Here is a 22,687-nt window from a genome sequence, read left to right as displayed (position 1 = left end):
AAATTAAAAAAAGAAACCCCCAAGAACAAATGATTTAGCATCCAATCAACGTTTACTAAACATGACAAGATGCAAGAAAATATGACCTATAACCAAGAGAAAAATCAGTCATTAGAAACATACCTAAAAATCAGAGATGATGGAATTAACAGATACTGACTTCAAAATAGTACATGAACATAAAGAAGAGATAAAGGGAAATAGAAACAAATGAGACTGTAGAGATAAAACAAACAACATCTAAAATAAAAAATTCACTAGATGGAATTAACAGATTCGACACTGAAAGAGAAAGGACTTATGAATGTGAAATCATAGCAAAAGAATCGATATAAATTACAACTGGGAAAAAAAAGCCTCAGTGACCTGTTGGACAGTATCAATGAATCTAACACATATGTAATATAAATTACTGAAAGGAGAAAGACATTTGAAAAAGAATGGCTGAAATTTTCTAAAATTGGATAAATAACTAAATGCACAGATCTACAGTTGCCCAGGAGAAAAGGGAAATGAATAAGGTGATAGTTATGATTACTCCAGCTGGATACCTAGAAACAATGTCCAGGCTGTAACACAGGGAGAGAAAAACAAAACAAAACAAAAAGAGCCTACGAGGATCCTTGATTTAATGATACTGAGTTCAGAGATTGGGGAGACCAAGGTATCTAGAATTTATGAGACAGGTAACTAGACAGAAGACAGTACCAAAGACAGAGCTCGAGAGATCTACAATGGATTGCCTCGGAGTCTCATTGAGCAGCACCTGTATGTGGGGAAAAGCTACGGAAAGAGCCACTGAAAAGGACCAGATGAAACAATCACCAGGCTAACAGAGAGGCAAAAATATTTCATGTTCTCACATGGCAAAATAGAAAGATCTCCTAAAAACTATGGCATCTAACAGAGTTTTAAAAAAATACTGCCTCAATAGTGCAGCCGTGTTAGTGCTAGAGCAAAGGATATTCCAGACCAGTCTTACTAAGCTTAAAAGCAAGCACTGATAGGATCATACTGTTTATACATAAGAATAATGCCTAAATATATTTTTTAATCCCCAAACTTCCAGCATCTGACAATGTAAAATTCAATGTCTGGCATCCAATAAAAAATTAAGGGACATAAAAAGAAACAGGAAAATAATAACCTATAATCAGGAGACTAATCAATGAATAGAAACAGACTGAGAAAATGACACATAAGATATAATTACATGAATACCATAATAAATTAGCTGTTGAAAATATAAAAATAGCTGTTGAAAATATAAAAGTTCAAAAGGTAGAGGGAAGCAAATAAGATGAAGATGAAAACAAAAGTCCCAAATCAAACTTCAAGAGATGAAAATGTCTGAAATAAAAAATATACTAGATGTTACTAGACACTGGAGAAGAAAGTATTAGTAAACTTAAAGACACAGGGGGAAAAACCCAAAATTAAAGACAGAGAAAAGACTGAAAAAAAGAAGAGAACATTAGTAAACAGTGGGATAACATCAAGATGTCTAACATGTAAATAAGTAGATTCTCAGGATGGAACAAGAGAAATGAGTAACAAAATACTTAAAGAACAATATTCAAAAATTTTCCAAATTGAATGAAAACTATATGCTTATAGATCCACAAGGCTTAAAACACCCTAAGCCTGGCCGGGCACGGTAGCTCACACGTGTAATCCCAGCACTTTGGGAGGCCGAGCTGGGCGGATCACGAGGTCAGGAGATCGAGACCATCCTGGCTAACATGGTGAAACCCCGTCTCTACTAAAAATACAAAAAATTAGCTGGGCTTGGTGGCAGGAGCCTGTAGTCCCAGCTACTCTGGAGGCTGAGGCAGGAGAATGGCATGAACCCAGGAGGCGGAGCTTGCAGTGAGCCCAGATCACGTCACTGCACTCCAGCCTGGGCGACAGAGCGAGACTCCGTCTCAAAAAAAAAAAAAAAAGACAAAAAACAAACAAACAAACAAAAAGCCCTAAGCCAAAGAACTGTGAAGGAAACCATACCAAGGCACATCATAATCCATAGCTGAAAGGAACTAATAAACAGAAAAGCTTAACAGCGACCACAGAAAAAAAGACACATGAAGCACAGAGGAACAGAGCAGACTTCTTGACAGAAACTGTATAAGCCAGAAGAAAGTACAGTGACATCTTTATAGTAATGAAATGTAAAAATGGCAAATTAGAATTTCATACATAGCTAAATATCTTTCCAAAAATGAGAGGAAAATAAAGCCATTATCAGACACGTAGGTTAGAGGACTCACCACCAGAGACACTGAACTAGAAATTGTTCAAGAAAATGTTTCAGAATGAAGGAAAATGACACCACATGGAAAACAGGATCTACCCACAGGACAGAAAATATTGGAAATAGTAACTGTGTCGGGGAACAGAAATTAATTTTTCTTCTGTTTTAAATTTCCTTAAAAGATAATCACTGGTTTAAAACAAAAATAATAATGCATAGTGGCATTTATAACACATACAAATGTAAAATGTATTGTAACAACAGTACAAAGGCTTGAAGGAGGAAATAAAAGTATACCAGTGAAAGGATCTTAGGATGTATGTGAAATGGTATAATCTAAGCGGAACACAAAATGGGAAAAAAAGTCAAATACGAGTTTATAGTTAACAGTCATCCCACAATAAAAACTGGAGCTCCCAAAAAGTTACTGATGAATTCCACCACCCCTTTAAAGAAGAAATAATTACAATTTTATAGAAACACTCCCAGAAAATACGAGAACAGTTGTTAACACATTGCATGAGGCCAGCATTGCCACAATACAAAACCAGACAGAACTATTACATGAAAAGATGAGTACAGATCAATATCCCTCAAAATCATAGATGTAAAAACTTAACAAAACTTCTCTAATTCAATTCCAACAACATATAAGGATGATAATACATTATGACTAAAAGATGGTTAATCTCAAGAATGAAGACTGGCTTAACATTTGAATGTCAACGTAATTTATCAAATGTACAAACTAAAAAGAAAGCCGGGCACAGTGTCTGTAATCCCAGCACTTTGGGAGGCCTAGGTGCATGGATCACTTGAGGGTAAGAGTTCGACAGCAATCTAGCCAACATAGTGAAACCCCAACTCTAATAAAAATACAAAAATTAGCTGGGTGCAGTGGTGGGCACCTGTAGTCCCAGCTGCTTGGGAGGCTGAGGCAGGAGAATCACTTAAACCTGGGAGTAAACCTGGAAGCTGCAGTGAGCTGAAATCACGCCACTGCACTTCTGCCTAGGCGACAGAGTGAGACTCCGTGTCTAAATAAACAACCATATGATCACCTCAATGGAGGCACAAAAACCTTTAAAGAAAAGTCAATGTCCACTGATGGTAAAATCTTCTAGGAATAGGAGAGAACTTAACCTAATAAAAGGTATATATGAAAAACTTATGACTAACATCACACTTAATAATAAAAGACTGAATCTTTTCCGAGACAGGGAACAAAAACACAATGTTCGCTACTTTTGTTCAACACTGCACTAGCAGTCACAGGCAGTGAAAGATGCACAGATAGACAGTTAAACAGACAAATATATACATGCCATACAAACAAGAATGGAAGTAAAACTGCCATTATTTACAAAGAGCAAGACTATCTACATAGACATTTCAAAGAAATTTAGAAAAAGGGTTTCTAGAACTAATAAGTGAGCTTAGGAAGGCCATGGAATACAAGGTTAATATATAAAAACCAACTATATTCTTATATGCTAACAACAAACAATTGTAAATGGGAAAAAATGGGAATAGGTAAAGAAAAATTGAAAAATTATACAAACCTATACACTAAAACTACAGTGTTTCAATAGACATTAGAGAAATCCATAAGCAAACAGAGTGTGTGTCCATGGATTAGAAGACTCAATATTCTTAAATAGATTTATGGATTAAATGCAATCATAATCAAAGTTACAGCAGGCTTTTTTGTAAAAATTGACATGATAATAAATTTATATGAAAATGCAGAGGACACAGAAGAGTCAAAACAATTCTGAAAAAAGAACAAAGTTTTTCTCTATTTCAAAATATACTCCCAAAGCAACAATTATCAAGTTAGCGTGGTACTGATGTAAAGAGAAACTCAAAGATCAATTAAACAGAATAAGACAGTGCAGAAACAGACCCATATGTGTGACAAACTGATTTTCAACAGAGGTACCCAAGTCACACAATCAGAGACAGGGTCTTGCTGTGTTGTTCAGTCTGCAATGCAGTGGTATGAACATGGATCACTGCAGCATCAACCTCTTGGGCTCAAGCAATGCTCCCAATTCTGCCTTGCACCACCAGTCTAGGCTAATTTTTTAAATTTTTTATTTTGTAGAGACAGGGTCCTGCTGTGTTGCCCAGGCTGGTCTCGAACTCCTGGACATAAGTGGTCTTTCTGCCTCAGCCTCCCAAAGTGCTGGGATTACAGGTATAAGCCCCCATGTCTGACTAAAGGACAGCCCTTTCAATGAAAGATAGTGAAAGAACAAGATGTCTGTAGGGGGAAAAAAATGAACCTCAACTCTTAGCTCACAGCATACCTAAAAATTAAAATGGATCACAGACCTATACATGTAATAGGTACAACTTAAAAAGTTTTAGAAGAAGATACAGTCATGCACTGCTTAATGATGGGGATACATTCTGAGAAATGTGCAATTAGACAATTTCATCATTGTGACAACATCCTAGGGTTTACTTACATAAACCTAAATGGCATAGCCTACTACTTCTAGGTACAGACCTGTACAGCATGTTACCCTACTGAATACTCTAGGCAGGTGTAACACAATGATATTTGCACATCTAAACACATCTAGAAAAGTACAGTAAAAATATGATATAGAAGATTTAAAAACGATACACCTGTCTATTGCATTTATAATACCATGAATGAAACTTGTAGGACTGGAAGCTGCTTTGAGTGAGTGAGTGGCGAGTGAATATGAAGGCCTAAGTGATTACTGTAGACTATGAACACTGTATAATGTATAAAATAATTTATTAAAATTATTTTTTTCTTCAGTAATGAGTTAACCTTTGCTTTCTATAACTTTTTCACTTTATAAACTTTAAAATTTTTAAAAACGCCTTGACTCTTTTATAACAGTTTAAAATATGAACACATTGTACAGCTATACAAAAATATTGTTCCTTTACATCTTTATAAATATTTTTCTATTTTTTTTAACGTCTTTAACTTTTGGTTAAAAATGAAAACACAGCATATACGTTAGCCTAAACCTACACACAGTCAGGATCATCAGTATCACTGTCTTCCACCTCCACATCCTGTCCCACTGTAAGGTCTTTCGGAGCAGGCATCGAGTTGTCATCTCCTACGCTAACAATGCCTTCTTTTGGAATATCACCTGAAGGACCCACCTGATGCTGTTTTACAGTTACCTATTTTTTTTAAAATAAGTGAAAGTAATACACTTTAAGAAACAATGAAAAGTACAATATATAAAATAGATAAAGAAGTAACATAGTCATGTACTATCACAATCAAGTATTATGTATCTAACTGCATGTGCTATGTTTCTATACAACCGGCAGCACAGGTTTGCTTACACCAGCATCACCAAAACATGTGAGTAATGCACTGCAGTATGACTTACAACATTTACATCACTAGGCAATATGAATTTTTCAGCTACATTATCATCTTATGGTATTGTCATATACATGGCCCACTGTTGACAGAAACTTATTATATAGCACGTGACACATAACAAATAGGAGAAAGATGTGTGACCTGGGGTACACAAACATTTCTTGGACAGTACACAAAAAAAGTGAAAACCATAAAAGGCAAGAATTGATAAATAAGACATCAAAATTAAAAACGTCTGTTCCTCAAAAGACATCACTGAGAAAATGAAAAGGCAAGCTACAGTCTGGAAGAAACCATTTGTAATACAAATATTTGGCAAACTATTTGTAACCAGAACATCCAAAGAACTCCTATAATTCAGTAAGAAGATGAACAACTGAATAATAGGTGAAATATTTGAATAGACAGGTCACAAAAGTATATGCAATGGCAAAAAGTCTGAGTGAAGACATTTCCTATCATTAGTCATAAGAGAAACGCAACTTAAAACCACAGTAACATACTCCCACACACTCGTTAGAATGACTAAAATGAAAACCACTGACCACAGCAAGCACTGGTGAGGGTGCAGAACACCTAAAATTCTCATTACATTAATGCTGAGACTGTAAAATGACACAACAGTTTTAAATTTTTGTAAAATGTAAGCATATGCTTACCATAAATCCAACAATCATACTCTTCAGTATTAATTAAAGAGAAAAGAAACAGGCCTATCAGCTTTATTCATATTAGGCAATGACTGGAATTAATCCGCATGTACGTCACCAGTGGGAGAGATTAACAAATGGTGGTATAGCTGTGCAAAGGATAATGACTTCACAATAAAAGAAATAAATGACTGAGAAATGCAACAAAGTTAACAATCTCAAAAACATTACACAGAATGAAAGAAGTAGATACAAGACAGTATATATTGTATGAGTTCATTTCTGTGACATTTTTAAAAAGATGAATCAAATTTAGTGTCTGAAAGCAGACCAATGGTTACCTAGGGCCACGTGTGGATGTACTATGGGTACAGGGAAGACTGACTGCAAAGAGGCATGGCAGAACTTTTTGAGGCAATGAGAATGTTTTATATTTTTATTGTGATGGGGGCTACATGCATATATATGTTTGTCAGAAGTCATCTAATCATGTACTTAAAATGAGTTCATTTCATTATATGTAAATTATACTTAAGTTGACTAAAAAATGAAAACAACCTAAACGTTCAATGATTTGGGAAGGTTTTAATAAGTTAAAGTATATCTACATAATTAGTAGGCAACAAGTAACATATTTTAAAATGATAAAATTGAAAATATGTGTACAGTATAAACAGTGGAAAATATATTAACACGGTATTAGCAATTATTTCTAGATGGTAAGATTTAGAGTGGTTTTTATCTTCTGTTTCATACCTCAAAAAATACTTGTAATTATTTAATATCCATTCCCCAGAATACTATGCATTTTTGTTTTGTTTTGTTTTGTTTTGGTGACAGGGTCTCACTCTGTTGCCAAGGCTGAAGTGCAGTGGCATGATGGCTCACTGCAGCCTCAACCTCTTGGGCTCACTCAATCTTCCCACTTCAGTCTCTCGAGTAGCTGGGAGCACAGGCACTGGCTACCACACCTGGCTAATTTTTAACTATTTTGGTAGATACAGGGTCTCCCTATGTTGCTCAGGCTGGTCTTGAACTCTTGGGTTCAAGTGATCCTCCTGCCTTGGCCTCCCAAAGTGCTGGGCATGAGCCACTGGGCCTGGCCTATGCCCTTCTTAAATGCAGAGACCATCTGTCTTGCTCATGTAGTATACTAAGCACATAGTACAGTGCCTGCCTTGAAGATAGCAGCATTCAATAAGAACTTTTTTGACAGAATTAAAATAATTTTTTTGGCTTTTTGAAGTTCTCTGTAATGAACGTACATTATCACTTTTGCAATAGAAAAAAATTATTCAAAGGTTTCAAACAAATGTACTAATAATTAATGTACTGATTTATGCTTATTATACATTTAATGCTCTTTTTTTCTTGGCAAAGGCATAGGAAAATGAGAAAATTATGACAGTACACTGTATCTTTGCATCTTCAGCACCATGCCTAGTATATGACACATATTATATTCTTCATAAATATGTATTGCAAAAAATAAAATTAAATTCAGAAATACCTCTCAAAAAATTATAAGAAAAATCATCCTTAAGGTTTTTGAGGTAAAATATTTTCATTGGAAGTATTAAAAATCATATATAATAGTTGAATAATCTTATCTTTGTTCAAAAAGGAAAGTGAATTATTTGCTGCTAAAATAGGGAGCTTATCTTTATCAAGTTAAGTTCCTTTATAAAGGCAAAGACTACATAGTTTTTTTTTATTGTTAAGCTTAGCCATGCTATAGGAATACAGTAATGTAAAATGCATTAACTCAAACTACTAAATATACAAGCATATTTCATCATTCTATTAGGAAGAAATTTTCTCCATAACTCTCTCTCATAATAGCCTAACAGGAACTGCACTAGAGTGTAGCTGTACTCCCATGGTTTAGTAAGTGAACAGGTATTCAGCCCATCCTTGCAAAAAGATGACTGCATCTACAGCCGTGCCCTAAAGTCTCATGCTCAACAGGCTTCTCTCATCAGAGCACAGGAAGTTCCTTCCCACATACCCTTCAAATGTCAACCTAACACTACTTCCTCAAAGAGATAACTAAATTTATAGTAGGTTCTCCATTATTCTCTCTCATACTACAGCACTCTGTTGCCATTATATTTATTGGGTTTATTTTGTTTTATTATTTTATAATATGCATCTCCTTCTAGAAATCATGACTGTTTTATTCATCCTAGCGAACGCAGTAAGCATTTAATACATACTTTTGATTGAATGAGCTAATCTTATTTGGGGAACATACCTGTTCTTGAAGATTTAGTCCAAATGCACCTTTCCTCCTAAAATCTCCTGTATAGGAGAATATTTGTGGGGATGTTATTTTTATCGTGGTGATGATTTCATGGGTCAAAAGTTATCAGATTGTACACTTTAAATATGTACAAATTATTAATAATTTGTTATTAACTCAGCAAAACTGTTTTAAAGAAAGGGAAACATCTTAAGACAAAATGCAGATTTTCTCACACAAATAAAAGCTAACAAAAGTTACGGCTATCAGACCTGCACTACAAAAACAAATGCTAAAGGAAGTTTTTGTGCAAAAGGAAAATGTAATAGATGAAAATGTATACCAACACAAAGGAAAAGAGAGCACTTAAAATGACTACTTTATGAATATAAAACATTTTTTCTATTAAAAATTATTTTAAAGATAATTGCTTAAAGCAAAAACAGTGTATTGTAAAGGTTAAAAAATACATGGAAGTAAAATGTCTGAGAACAACTGGACAAAAGACAGAAGGCAGGGAAACAGATGTATGCCTTTTAAGGTTCAGATAGAAGGTAAGAAAATAGACGTATGCTGTTATAAGGTTCTTACAGTACAAGTAAAGTGACACAGCATATTGTTTGAAAGTCTACTGTGATGAGAAAAGATAAATATTCTAAACCCTAAAGCTACCTCCATAAGAACAAAGAAGCAGAGCTAATCAAACTAAGATTATTTAAACTCATCAAATTACTAATAGAAATTCTTCAACTTTTAATAAAGAGCATCTACGAAAAATCTACAGCTAACAACATGGTTAATGGTGACAGTATGAATGCTTCTGCCCTAAAATTAGGTATAAAGCAAGGATATTTGCTCTTATCCTGCTCTTTAACACTGTTCTAAACATCCTGGATAGTTTAATAAGGCAAGGAAATGTACACATATTAGAAAATAGCAGTAAAACTGTCTTTGTTCTCACCTGACATGATCATCTACATAGAGAAATCCAATATATTTACAATAAAAGACTATTAAAACTAATATTAGTATGGCTAATAAGTAAACATCAACTGTATGTCTATATATTAGCAAGAATCAACTACAAATTGAAATTTTTAATAATGACTGATAAACCATTTATAACTTAAAAACATAAAATAATTATAAAGTATCCCTAAGGATAAATTTTTAAAACTTTCAAGACCTGTACACTAAAAACTACATAATATTGTTGAAAGAAATTGAAGACTTAAATAATGGGAAAACATATACCATATTTATGAATCAGAAGACAACACTGTGAAACTGTCAATTCTCCCCAAATTGATCAACAGATTTAACACAATCACAATTAAAATCCAGTAGGCTTTTATGTAGAATTCAACAAGCTTACTCTATAATTTATGTGGAAATGCAAAGGAAATTGGATAGCAAAACCAATTTTTAAAAAGAATATCAAAATTGAAAGATTCAAGCTGCCTGATTTTAACACTTATTCTAAAGTAAGTGTGTGGCATAGTGAAGACAGTGTGGTATAGGTTTCAGGATAGATATAGACCAATACAACAGAATGCAGAGTCCAGAAATCGACCCACACATATATGACTGATTTTTGACAAGGGTACCAAATCATTCAATGGGAGAAAGACAGTCTTTTCAACAAATATGCTGGAACAGTTAGATATCACTTTGCAAGAAACAAATGAAACATGACCCTTATGTAGCAGTATACATTAAAATTAACTTGAAATGGCTCATAGACCTAAATGCAAGAGCTAAAACTATTAACACTTCTAGAAGAAAGCATAAAAGAAAATCTCCCCGACCTGCCACCACCCAACAGGTCTAGCTTTGACTTTAGAAAAAAATCTTAACAAACTTCAGTTAGAAAAAGATGTTTTAAAAACAAAATGTATAAATCATAAGAGAAAATAATCAATGAATTGTGTTTCCTCTAATTTAGAAGTCTGCCCTTCATACTGGTTGGAAAGCCTATCAGTGGTTTTCAGGGTGAGAGTGAGGGGAGAGAATTGACTTTAAAGAGACATGCGAGGCTCTGTTGTGAAAGAAACATTCTAGATCATGATTGTGGTGATGGGAAACTGCTTTATACAGCTGTCAAAACTCACTAAATTGTACAGTCAAAATTGATTAATTTTACTGAATGCAAACTATGCATTAAAATGCTGATTACAATAGATTACAACAAAAGTATATTTTGGAACAATTCCCCATTATGAAATGAAAAGACAAACTATAAAATGGGAGAAAATATTTATAAAATATATATATGATAAAGCCCTTACATGAAATAAATAAATCTGACAACTCAATATTAAGACAACAACCTAATTTTTAAAACAGACAAAAGATTTTAAGATACTTCAAAAAAGATGATGTATAAATGGCAAATCAGAATAAGAAAAGAAGTTCAATATCATTAGTTATTTGAGAAATTCAAATTGAAGCTATAAAATACCACTATACATCCACCAGAATGAGTAAAATTTAAAAAGACTACCATGCCAAGTGTGGTGATGTTGTCAAGTAACATCCTGGGAATGCAAAATGGTATGGCTGATTTTGAAAAGAGTCTGCAGTTTTTAATGAAGTTGATCATAACAAATGACACAGAAATTGCATTTCTATGTATTTACCCAAGAAGATTAAAAATATATATTCACACACAGATTTGTACTGGAATATTCACGAGCTTTTATTCTAATAGGCCCAAAATGTAAAGAACCCAAACGTCTATCCAGGGGCAACTATATAAACATATGACTGTACATCACACAATGGAGCAAAGCCATAAAAAGAAAAAAACTACTGATATATGGAACAATATCTATAAATTTTAAAAGTATTATGCTAAGTGAAAAATGGAGAACACAAAAGCCTGTAAGTATGTTTTCAGATTATAGTTTTTCATATTTAAATACTGTTTTGTGTCACTGCCCTCTTTTTCCTCCTCAGGGTTTCCAATTATACATATGTTGCTTCTTCTGTTTTCCCTCCCTTGAAATACCCACTCTGTGGTAAGCCAGCCTTTGTGTAAGAAGTTTGACTACCTTGAAATGGCCATGCTCTGCCATAACCACATGGAAAGGAATCATGTAAATACCCAGATGCCTGGCAGGCCCCTGCAGTTCCAGCCACTTGATCTGAGATTTTAGATTTGTAAGCAAGCATGTTACATGTTGAGGCTTGTAATAACATCTCCTAATAACTAAATTCAATGCATTCAATTACATTTAATGCAGTGAGATACTGGTTTAACCATTCATTTTTTAAAAATGTCTTTGAATTATGAAATTATATACTAAAAATGCTTCCCGACTTTACATTGCCTTTAGATGCTAATGTAAACATTGTAATGCATCCTTCTTCACTTGGGAATTTTGAAAAAGCATTGGGTGAAAGACAAAATTCTGATATAACCTACATAATATATTAATAACTAAAATAGTTAGCAAAGAAATTAGCTTGTCAGACACCTGACAATAAAGATGTTTATATACCTGAAAACTTTGTAAAATTTTAAAAATCATCACTATGAATATGAAATGATAATTAAATTAATTTAAAAATCACCCAGATCACACCTCCGTAAATTAGTAAGGAGAACTAGAATACTGACTACTGGTGCTTTTGTCTTATGTGAATTTAAAATGAGATAATTTTGGTTCACTGATAACAAAATGCCAGCCAAATGAGAAATCTGAATAAGCATGAGAATCTCAAGAATGGCAAGAACCTGAAAGCCGTATTGCAAAAAAATCAAATACATGTTATCAAATAAATTAATATAGAGTTTACAATGAACTAAGTATGGACAAAAATAGTAGTACATAACTGAAACTGTTAGCTTCATTACAACCTACATAAAGAAAATAGAGGAATGTGAAGAATTTATCAGATGAATAGCATTTCTACACAATGATTTTCCTTTACTCCCCTAATGAATCTTTAACTTCAGGAAATTTCAGACTTGAGAGAGATTTGCAGAGGTCCAACAAATAAGCCTGAAATAAATGAAGCTATGAGTAAGATTTTGGAAACAAGTCCTAAGTAGAGACTTCCTAAACCAAAGAAAACAAAAACACCTCCTTAGTCAATTTTGTCTACTTTATTCTCCCAGTATATTTTTCTGCTTCTCATGTAAATTTAGTAACATTTAAGGAATAAAAAGAGAGCTGCCTGGATATATTAGCAGTGTGATTGGTCATATTATTAGAGAGATTTTACAATCAGTTCTACAAATGCCCCACTGAAATTGCACTGAACTCACTCTTACAACCTTGTTCTACTGGGCTCCAAACCAACCCTTTTACATTCTATACTACAGCCAAGGTGCATACCTTGTACCAAACCAGAAAAGGAAGAATCCCTGGTAGTCTCCATAGGAACTATTAGATGGCAAATCCAATGGACAATTCTCAGTTATCATCATACAGGATTTAATATACTCTGTTGTACCTAATCTCTCCTTAACTTCTAAGGCTTCTCTTGTCTGGCTCCTCCTGCCCAGGATCCTCCTTAGGCTTCTCTCTGCCTCTACACCTGTGCACTAGTCTCACTGCATCTACAGCTGTGTCTACAGCATGTCTTACTCTGGCATTTCCAGGCACCATCCTTGGCCACTGATGTTCTAACTGTACATACTTTCCTCACATTGGATATTTCCTCACTTTCTGGGTTTTAACACTGCTCATGATGCCTATTTGTATCTCTGATTTAACTCTCCCCACTCCTTGGCTGCCACACTAGGTGCCTCAAATATAGCATGATCTGCTTAAGAACTCATTCTTCTTCCTGTGTTTTCTATTTTTATAAATACTCCAGTATCCACAATTCCCCAAGCAGCAAACAGGAAATCATATGATACTTCTCTGCATATTTATTCATTAAATCCTGGTGATTCTAATAACTAAATATTACTAGAATTTGCTTCCTTCTAACACTGCTTCAATTAATAATCTTTTTTTTTTTTTTTTTTGAGATGGAGTTTTGCTCTTGTTGCCCAGGCTGGAGCACAATGGTGCAATCTAGGCTCACTGCAATCTCCACCTCCCAGGTTCAAGCAATTCTCCTGCCTCAGCCTCCCAAGTAGCTGGGATTACAGGCATGCGCCACCAGGCCTGGCTAATTTTGTATTTTTAGTAGAGACGGGGTTTCTCCATGCTGGTCAGGCTGGTCTCAAACTCCTGGCCTCAGGTGATCCACCCACCTCAGCCTCCCATAGTGCTGAGATTCCAAGCATGAGCCACCACATCCGACAACCTTATCATTTTTATAATTGAATTACTGAAAACCTTCTAACTGCAGCAACCTCCCAAGTATTTTCCTTGCTTCCACTTTTGTCCTCTCTACTTCAAGCTCTATACTGCCAAATATTCTTTCTAAACATTTCCCCAAAGAAATTCTTCCATGATGCTCCACTGCCTTCATCTAAATGACTTGAGAGTGAAGATCTGTCTTAATGTGATTCTGACTACCTGTGCAGACTCTCTGGCTTTCCTCTGCAGAACTCTATGCATTATCCACACTGTGCTATATTCGGGGGGTGGAGGAACCTGTCTGCTCCTGTGTACTCTACACATGCCATTTTACCTGTGTAGGAATGCTCTCCTTCCCAACCTTAGTGATATAATGTATAGTTGTTCTTACGTCTTAGCCTAGCAACCACTTTTTAAGAAGAGTTTCCTACTCTGGCACCCTTTGCTTTCCTTTCCTCTGCTCCTCAGGTTCATTAAAGTGCTCATTCTCTCCATGCACAGTAACCAGTATTATCAGAGCAACCATGTCACTGCAGTGTATACAAGTATTTTCTCATCTATCTCCCCAGTTAGTCACTCATCAAAGGAAAAATAGTCTGTTTTCCTTATTTATGAATCTTCTGAGGTCTAGCCCACAGAAGTTGCTCATTATTTAATAGATGAATGATAATGTACTAGATTATAAAGTTAATCCATAAGGTATCAAAAATAATCAAATCACTCCCAAACATTCCTTAGAACGGTATTACACTGGAGACCAACACACTGTCATCTCTCGACATAGTTAAACCCAGGACAGTTTTCTATCTTTGGTACAAGAATATAGTCTTTTTTCTTTTATTTTCTTTAGAGACAGGGTCTCACTCTGTTGCCCACGCTGGAGTGCAGTAGCACAACCATGGCTCACTATAACCCTGAGTTCCTGGGCTCAAGTGAACTTCCCACCTCAGCTTTCCTGATTAATTTACTAGGACTACAGGTACACATCACCATACATGGCTAACTTTTTTTTTTTTTTGACATGGGATCTCACTATGTTGGCCAGGCTGGTCTCAAACTCCTGGCCTCAAGCAATCCTCCTATCTCAGCTGCCCAAAGCACCAGAATTACAGGCATGAGCCACCAGGCCTGGCCAGAATATAGTTTCTTTAAATGAACACCTGCAGTTACAATGCACTCAATGACATTCTATGTAAGTTTTGTATTTTAAAACACCAGAGTTTATATTCCATGAAGCTCTATGCATGGAAAGTAGGAAGTAACAAGGAGTAAAGAATAGCAAATTTATATCTCTCATCCTAAGGTCACTCTGTAAATACACTCATTGAGAAAAAGAGCAGAATAATCACATCATTTAAATCAACTTGTCTATCTCAGCTATATCTTATTGAGCCCACTTCTTTGAATTCATATAAATTACATGCAACTATGATGAAATTCCATTGTACCAATACGACCGTAAGAAGTTAGTGCTGATTTTTCACAGCCAACATTTCTTTCACAATTCACTTCCATCAAAAATTTTTAGTGCTCCAAATACAGTCATGCATTACTTAACAACTGGGATATGGCCTGAGAAACTTGCTGGTAGGCAATGATATGGTTTGGCTGTGTCCCCACCCAAATCTCATCTTGAACTGTAGTTCCCATAATCCCAATGTGTTGTGGGAGGGATCCACTGGAAGGTAATTGAATCACAGGGCTGGTTACCTCCATGCTGTTCTGCTGATAGTGAGTGAGTTCTGATGAAATCTGATGGTTTTATAAGGGGCTTTTCCTCCTTTGCTTAGCACTTCTCTCTCCTGCTCCTACGTGAAGAAGGACGTGTTTGCTTCCCCTTTCACCATGATTGTAGGTTTCCTAAGGTCTCCCCAGCCCTGCAGAACTGAGTCAATTAAACCTCTTTCCTTTATAAATTACCCAGTCTCAGGCAGTTCACAGCAGCATGAGAACAGAGAATGGACTAATACAGTACATTGGTACCACAGAGAGTGTGGTGCTGCTGTAAAGATACCCAAAAATGTAAAAACGGCTTTTCAACCAGGTAACAGGCAAGGCTGGAACAGTATGGAGGGCTCAAAAGAAGACAGAAAAATGTGAGAAAGTTTGGAACTTCCTAGAGATTTGTTGAATAGCTTTGACCAAAATGCTGACAGTGATATGGACAATAAAGTCCAGGCTGAGGTGGCCTCAGATGAAGACGAGGAACTTACTGGTAAGTGGAGTAAAGGTGACTCTTGCTATGCTTTACCAAAGAGAATGGTGGCATTTTGCCCCTGCCCTAGAGATCTAAGGAACTTTGAACTTGAAGGAGATGATTTGGGGGTATCTGGTGGAAGAAATTTCTAAGTGGCAAAGCATTGAAGAGAACGCAGAGAAGAAAAGTTTGCAAAATTTGCAGCCTGACAATACAATAGAAAAGAAAAACCCATTTTGGGGGGAGAAATTCAAGCCCACTGCAAAAGTTGGCATAAGTAACAAGGAGCCAGATGTTAATCACCAAGACAAAGGAGAAAATGTCTTCAGGGCATTTCAGAGACCTTTGCAGCAGCCCCTCCCATCATAGGCCCAGAGGCCTAGGAGGGAAAAACAGTTTTGTGGGCCAGGGCCCAAAAGCAGGGGCCCCCCCACCGCTCTGTGCAGCCTTGGGACATGGTGCCCTGCATCCCAACTGCTTCAGTCCCAGCTGTGGCTAAAAGGGACCAATGTACAGCTCAGGCCATTGCTTCAGAGGGTGCAAGCCCCAGGCATTGGCAGCTTCCATGTGGTGTTGGTCCTGCTGGTGTGCAGAAGACAAGAATTAAGGTTTGGGAACCTCCACCTAGATTTCAGAGGATGTGTGGAAACACTTGGATGACCAGTCTGCTGCAGGGGCAGAGTCCTCATGGAGAACCTCTACTAGGGCACTGCAGAAGGGAAATGTGGTGTTGTAGCCCCCACACAGAGTCCCCACTGGGGCACTGCCTAGTGGAGCTGTGAGAAGAGGGTCACTGTCCTCCAGACCCCAGAACGGTAATCTACTGACAGCTTGCACCGTGCACCTGGAAAAGCCACAGACACTCAACACCAGCCCATGAAAGTAGCTGGGAGGAGGGATGTACCCTACAAAGCCACAGGGGTGGTGCTGCTCAAGGCCATAGGAGCCCACCTCTTGCATCAGCATGATCTGGATGTGAGACACGGAGTTAAAGGAGATCATTTTGGAACTTTAAGGTTTAATGACTGCACTATTGGACTTTAGACTTGCATGGGGCCTACAGCTCCTTTATTTTGGCCAATTTCTCCCATTTGGAATGCGTGTATTTACCCAATGCCTGCACCCCCATTGTATCTAGGAAGTAACTAACTTGCTTTTGACTTTACAGGCTCATAGTCAGAAGAGACTTGCCTTGTCTCAGATGAGACTTTGAACTTGGACTTTTGGGATATTGCTGAAATGAATTAAGACTTTAAGGGACTGTTGGAAAGGCATGATTGTGTTTTGAAATGCGAGGATATGAGATTTGGGAGGGGCCAGGAGCAGAATGATATAGTTTGTGTCCCCACCCAAATCTCATCTTGAATTGTAGCTCCCAAAATCCCCATGTCATGGGAGGGCTCTGGTGGGTAATTTAATTATGGGGGTGGTTACCACTATGTGATTCTTGTGATTGTCAGTGAGTTCTCACAAGATGGTTTTATAAGAAGCTCTTCCCCCTTTGCTCAGCACTTCTTCCTGTCACCATGTCAAGAAGGATATGTTTGCTTCCCCTTCCACCATGATTGTAAGTTTCCTGAGGACTCCCCAGACCTGTGGAACTGTGAGTCAATTAAACCTCTTTCCTTTATAAATTACCCCGTCTGGGGCAGTTCTTTTCAGCAGTGTGAGAACTAATACAGGCAATTTCATCATTGTGTGAACATCACAGAGTGACTTACACAAACCTAGACAACGTAGCCTACTACACACCTGGGCTATATGGTATAGCTTATTGCTCCTAGGCTACAAACCTGTGCATGTTAGTCTTATCGGACTACCATTGTGCTATCCATCATTGACTTCAACATTGCTACGTGGCATGTGACTTATATTGACAAACACATAAAAATCACAAGCATAATCAAGAGCATGCTAAACCCCTAACTCAAATTATAATTCAAGGTAAACTTTCTAGAGCATAGACTAAGAAGAAGATGCTATTGTTAATTAAAAATCAGTGAACAATAAGCATAAATTGAGTAAAAATTGGGCCAGTTATTTCAACGAGGCCACTAAAGCAGCTCATCTTAGGGCAAAAACTTGATATAAAAAGATTTGAGTGTGCTGCCATTTTGGTATTATGAACTTACCAGAGCTTGCTTACAAAAGGCCAGTATTCTCACGCTGAAGTCTTTAGATGCCATACAGATCCTACCCCACTGGCTGCGTCTTGGTATATGTGTGGATTGTGCTAGTGTGAATTGTTTACTTGTGTTTATTGTTTCCCTTACTTTAAACCTATTTCAAAAATATAACTACTATGTTTAATACTTTTTCTACAGTAATTAAGTTTTTTGCTTTTTTTTTTTTTTTTTTTTTTTTGAGACAGAGTCTTGCTCTGTCACCCAGGCTGGAGTGCAGTGGCGTGATCTTGGCTCACTGCACCCTCCGCCTCCTGGGTTCGAGCAATTCTCCTGCCTTAGCCTCCCAAGGAGCTGGGATTACAAGCACCCACCACCATGCCCGGCTAATTTTTTGTATTTTTAGTAGAGATGGGGTTTCATCACGTTGGCCAGGCTGGTCTCAAACTCCTGACCTCGTGATCTGCCCGCCTCAGCCTCCCAAAGTGCTGGGATTACAGGTGTGAGCCACGACGCCTGGTCGTTTTCTGCATTTTTATAAGGCATCCCTGGGCAGCATAAATGGCAAGGTGAACCCAAAGCAAAACCAAAATTAAACAAGTTGCCACAAGGATAAACACATCAAGCATAGATTTCCTCCCCAGTCATGATAAATCAAGAATTGAAATAATCCTACTATACTCCAAGAACTAAATAACTATTTTAAAATACATCTGATAATCTAAAAAAAAAATTGTGAGGTTAAATATATAAAATTCTATTTCCTACTAAAGTTATTAAATATAAATAACTTTTCATTTTCTGTGTGTGTGTGTGTCTGTGTGTGTGTGTGTGTGTGTACCAACACTGTAATTACCTACGCACGTTAAAATCATACACCACATACAGGGAGGCCGAGATGGGCAGATCACTTGAGGTCAGGAGTTCAAGACTAGCCTGGCCAACATGGCCAAACCCCGTTTCTACTAAAAATACAAAAATTAGCCAAGTGTGGTGGCGCATACCTATAATCCTAGCTACTCAGGAGACTGAGGCATGAGGACTGCTTGAGCCCAGGAGGCAGAAGTTGCAGTGAGCCGAGATTGCACCACTGTACTCCAGACAGGGTGATGGAGTGAGACCCTAGAGAATCAGTTCACTTGCTTCAAAATATTAAATAATACTTATCTATAGCCCAATCCAAAACAGAAATTCTGAAGAAAAACAAAGATATGCTGAACAAGAAAAATAATGTAGGAGTATTAATGCTAACGAAAATCATCTGGCTAATCTGAAAATCTGCTTTTAGTGTAAATTTTTTTTCAATAATCATCAATTAATTAACCTCTAAGTACTCTGGGTTTAGAAAAGAAGTGCAGATGCCAGGTAGCGCCCTCTAGGAAGCTTTCCCTCATCCCACCAAAGTCCCACAATCTATCTATCTGTTATGATAGAAGTGATAATTATTTCACACTTAGTATTATTTTTGTACCCTTTCTCCAGTAGACTATAAACTCTTTGAGGGCAAGATCTATGTTTAATTCAGATTTCTATGCCCTAGATATCTACCAGAGTGCCTTCCACAAAGACTTAATACATATGTAGTTTCGAAATAAAAAGATATCCTCTCCTAAATTTACACTTTCAGCTTTTTTAACAAAATAAACTGTATACAACATCAATTTCTGTTTTTCTTCCTACTCCTCAGTAGTTCCTATTTTACCACTTTTAGCTAACTTCTCTTATCCCTAATCCCTGAGGGAATGTTCATCCATTTGTTCACTTATTCATTCAAATAATCCAATGAATATTTGTGAAGCACCAACTATGTGCAAGTAGTGAATAAGATGCTAGGGTTATACCGTGAACAAGCCTCTTAGAAAGCTAACACTTTGATGGGAAAGATAGACAAGTAAATAGGTAATTGTAAAACAATGTGAAAATTGTTACTATAGACATGAATACATAATACCGTTTTAAAAAGAGAGACATTTAATAGTGTTTTTCCAAGTTTTGTCTGCGGACTGTTTTATCTGTCTTACTGTTTCCCTTGGTCATCCATTCATCCAACCATTTATTTGTCTGTCTACTTTCAACTATTAGATAATACATGTATGTGGCACAAAACTCAAAAGATACTGAAAAATACATAAATGAAAAGTCTTCCTCCTATCTTATCCCCGGCCACTCAGTTTATTTTCCCAAAGACAAGCACTAATATCCAGTGCATAATTTCAGAGATACTCGATCAATAGACAAACATATATACACATGTTTACGGTTTAATTTTATTTTAACACAACAGAAGTATGCTTTATACTCTGTCTGCACCTAGTTTTTTTAACTTCTATTAATGCCCATATTGGGCTGTCTCATTCTTTCAGATGGATATAGAGATTCCACTGCATGAATGTAACTTTATTTAAGCAGACTCCTTACGAATGCTCATTTAAAGTACTACAATGCTGCAATGAGTATACTTATCTATATATCATTCTGTGGTGCATCTGTACGTCTGTAGGATAAATTCTTAGAAATGAAATTGCTGAGTCCAAGTATAAGCGCATTTTAAATTTTGATAGATACCGATGTAAGAGGTTTCATCAATTTCATTTCCACCTCCATAACTTAAATTATAATCTTTATGGGAATGGCTGCCAAAACTGCATCCACAGTTTTGACTCTTTATCCACTCTCCATCATAGTTCCACACATATATTACTTTAAAAGCTTAGGAAAAACTGTTTCAAAACCAAATTTATAAGGTTAACATGTTCTTCATAATTGCACTGTATCTGCTAAGGCTCCCAAATTCCAACCAAAAATCACTTTTCATTGTACCTTTTTGTTTCTACCAAGATCTAATTAATTGGTCATTAAGATGTAACAATATGGCCAGGTGTGATGGCTCACGTCTGTAATCCCAGCCCTGTGAAAGGCTGATGTGGGTGCATCACTTGAGGCCAACAGTTCAAGACCAGCCTAGGCAACATGGCAAAACCCTATCTCTACAAAAAAATACAGAAATTAGCCAGGCATGGTGATGCATGCCTGTAGTCCCAGTTACACAGGAGGCTGTGATGGGAGGATAGCTTAAGCTTAGGAGGTGGAAGTTGCAGTGAGCAGAGATGGCACCACTACAATCCAGCCTGAATGACAGAGCCAGACCCCATCTCAAAAAAAAAAGATGTACCAATCCTACAGTTCCACAACATCCATTTTCTTCGTATTTTCTCAGACATCTTACTACAAGGGCCCAGTTCTGTATTCCTGGGTTATTATTATTTAATTATCTTGTCCTATCACCCACCAGTGATTCTGCCCATCCCATCCTCTCTGCCTGAAACAACTTCTTACATCAATTCCCTGGGTGAAATCTCATTAAGCCTACTCTAAGTGCTGGATCATCCATAAAGCATTTTCTTTTATGACTTTATTAGAAGTTAGGTCTTTCACTATGCATTCTAATTTGTAATACACTAAGGGAAGTTATATACTCCTTCACAGCAAGGATAATATCTTAACACATTTTCATAAACCCATACTGCCTAGGCACTCAAAATGTGTTTACCAAATTAATGAATTAAGTTTTGGGTTTTCTTTTTTTTTTTTTTTTTATTTGAGACCAGGTAATGCTCTGTCACCCAGGCTGAAGTGCAGTGGCATGACCATGGCTCACTGCAGCCTTGACCTCCCAGGCTCAAGTGATCCTCCCGCCTCAGCTCCTCAGTAGCTGGGAGTACAGGAGCTGGGTGTGTGCCACCATGTCCAGGTAATTTTTTTATTTTTTGTAGAGACAGGCTTCCACTATGTTGCCCAGGCTGGTCTCAAACTCCTGAGCTCAAGTGATCCACCCGCCTCAGCCTCCCCAACTGCTGGGATTACAAGTCTGAGCAACCATGCAAGCCCTGAATGAATGAAGTTTTGCAACAAACGAATTCCTGCAAATCAGATAATTCTACAGGAAAAAAATTCCATAAAGGATATTTAATTATTTATTTTGGAAAATAAGAATATTTTAAGTTCATGAGACACAAACAAGACCCTATTTAGTAATTAAATTTATTTCAGAAAGCCCACAATAAAAATATTTCCAGTTAGCTTTTCCAGTAAATTTACTTTTCCCTCACATTGACTGTGATCAAAACCAAGGAAGAGAAAGGAGAAGGAATAAAGGAATGAGTGAAATGTGCTAATAAAAATATTAAATTTATCTCCAAAATATTGTCAGTCTCTTAAATATAATCATGGTAGGCCCGGCGTGGTGGCTCACACCTGTAATCCCAGCACTTTGGGAGGCTAAGGCAGATGGATCACAAGGTCAGGAGATCGAGACCATCCTGGCCAACATGGTGAAATCCCATCTCTACTAAAAATACAAAAATTAGCCGGGTGTGGCGGTGCGCGCCTGTAGTCTCAACTACTCGGGGGGCTGAGGCAGGAGAATCGCTTGAACCCGGGAGGCAGAGGTGGTGGTAAGCTTAGATTGTGCTGCTGCACTCCAGCCTGACGACAGAGCGAAACTCCATCTCAAAAAAAAAAAAAAAATTTATATATATATATACACACACACACACACATATATATACCCACCCA

At 36.9% G+C, this 22,687-nt stretch overlaps 1 protein-coding gene across 5 annotated transcripts in view; it reads right to left on the bottom strand.

The window, feature by feature from the left end:
- AKT3 (AKT serine/threonine kinase 3) overlaps positions 1-22,687 on the bottom strand; it is a 360,266-nt gene that overhangs the window by 90,763 nt on the left and 246,816 nt on the right.

Source organism: Pan troglodytes, chromosome 1 (assembly GCF_028858775.2).
Source record: "Pan troglodytes isolate AG18354 chromosome 1, NHGRI_mPanTro3-v2.0_pri, whole genome shotgun sequence".
NCBI classification, from domain to species: domain Eukaryota; kingdom Metazoa; phylum Chordata; class Mammalia; order Primates; family Hominidae; genus Pan; species Pan troglodytes.
This window is presented reverse-complemented; position numbering and strand designations above follow the sequence as displayed.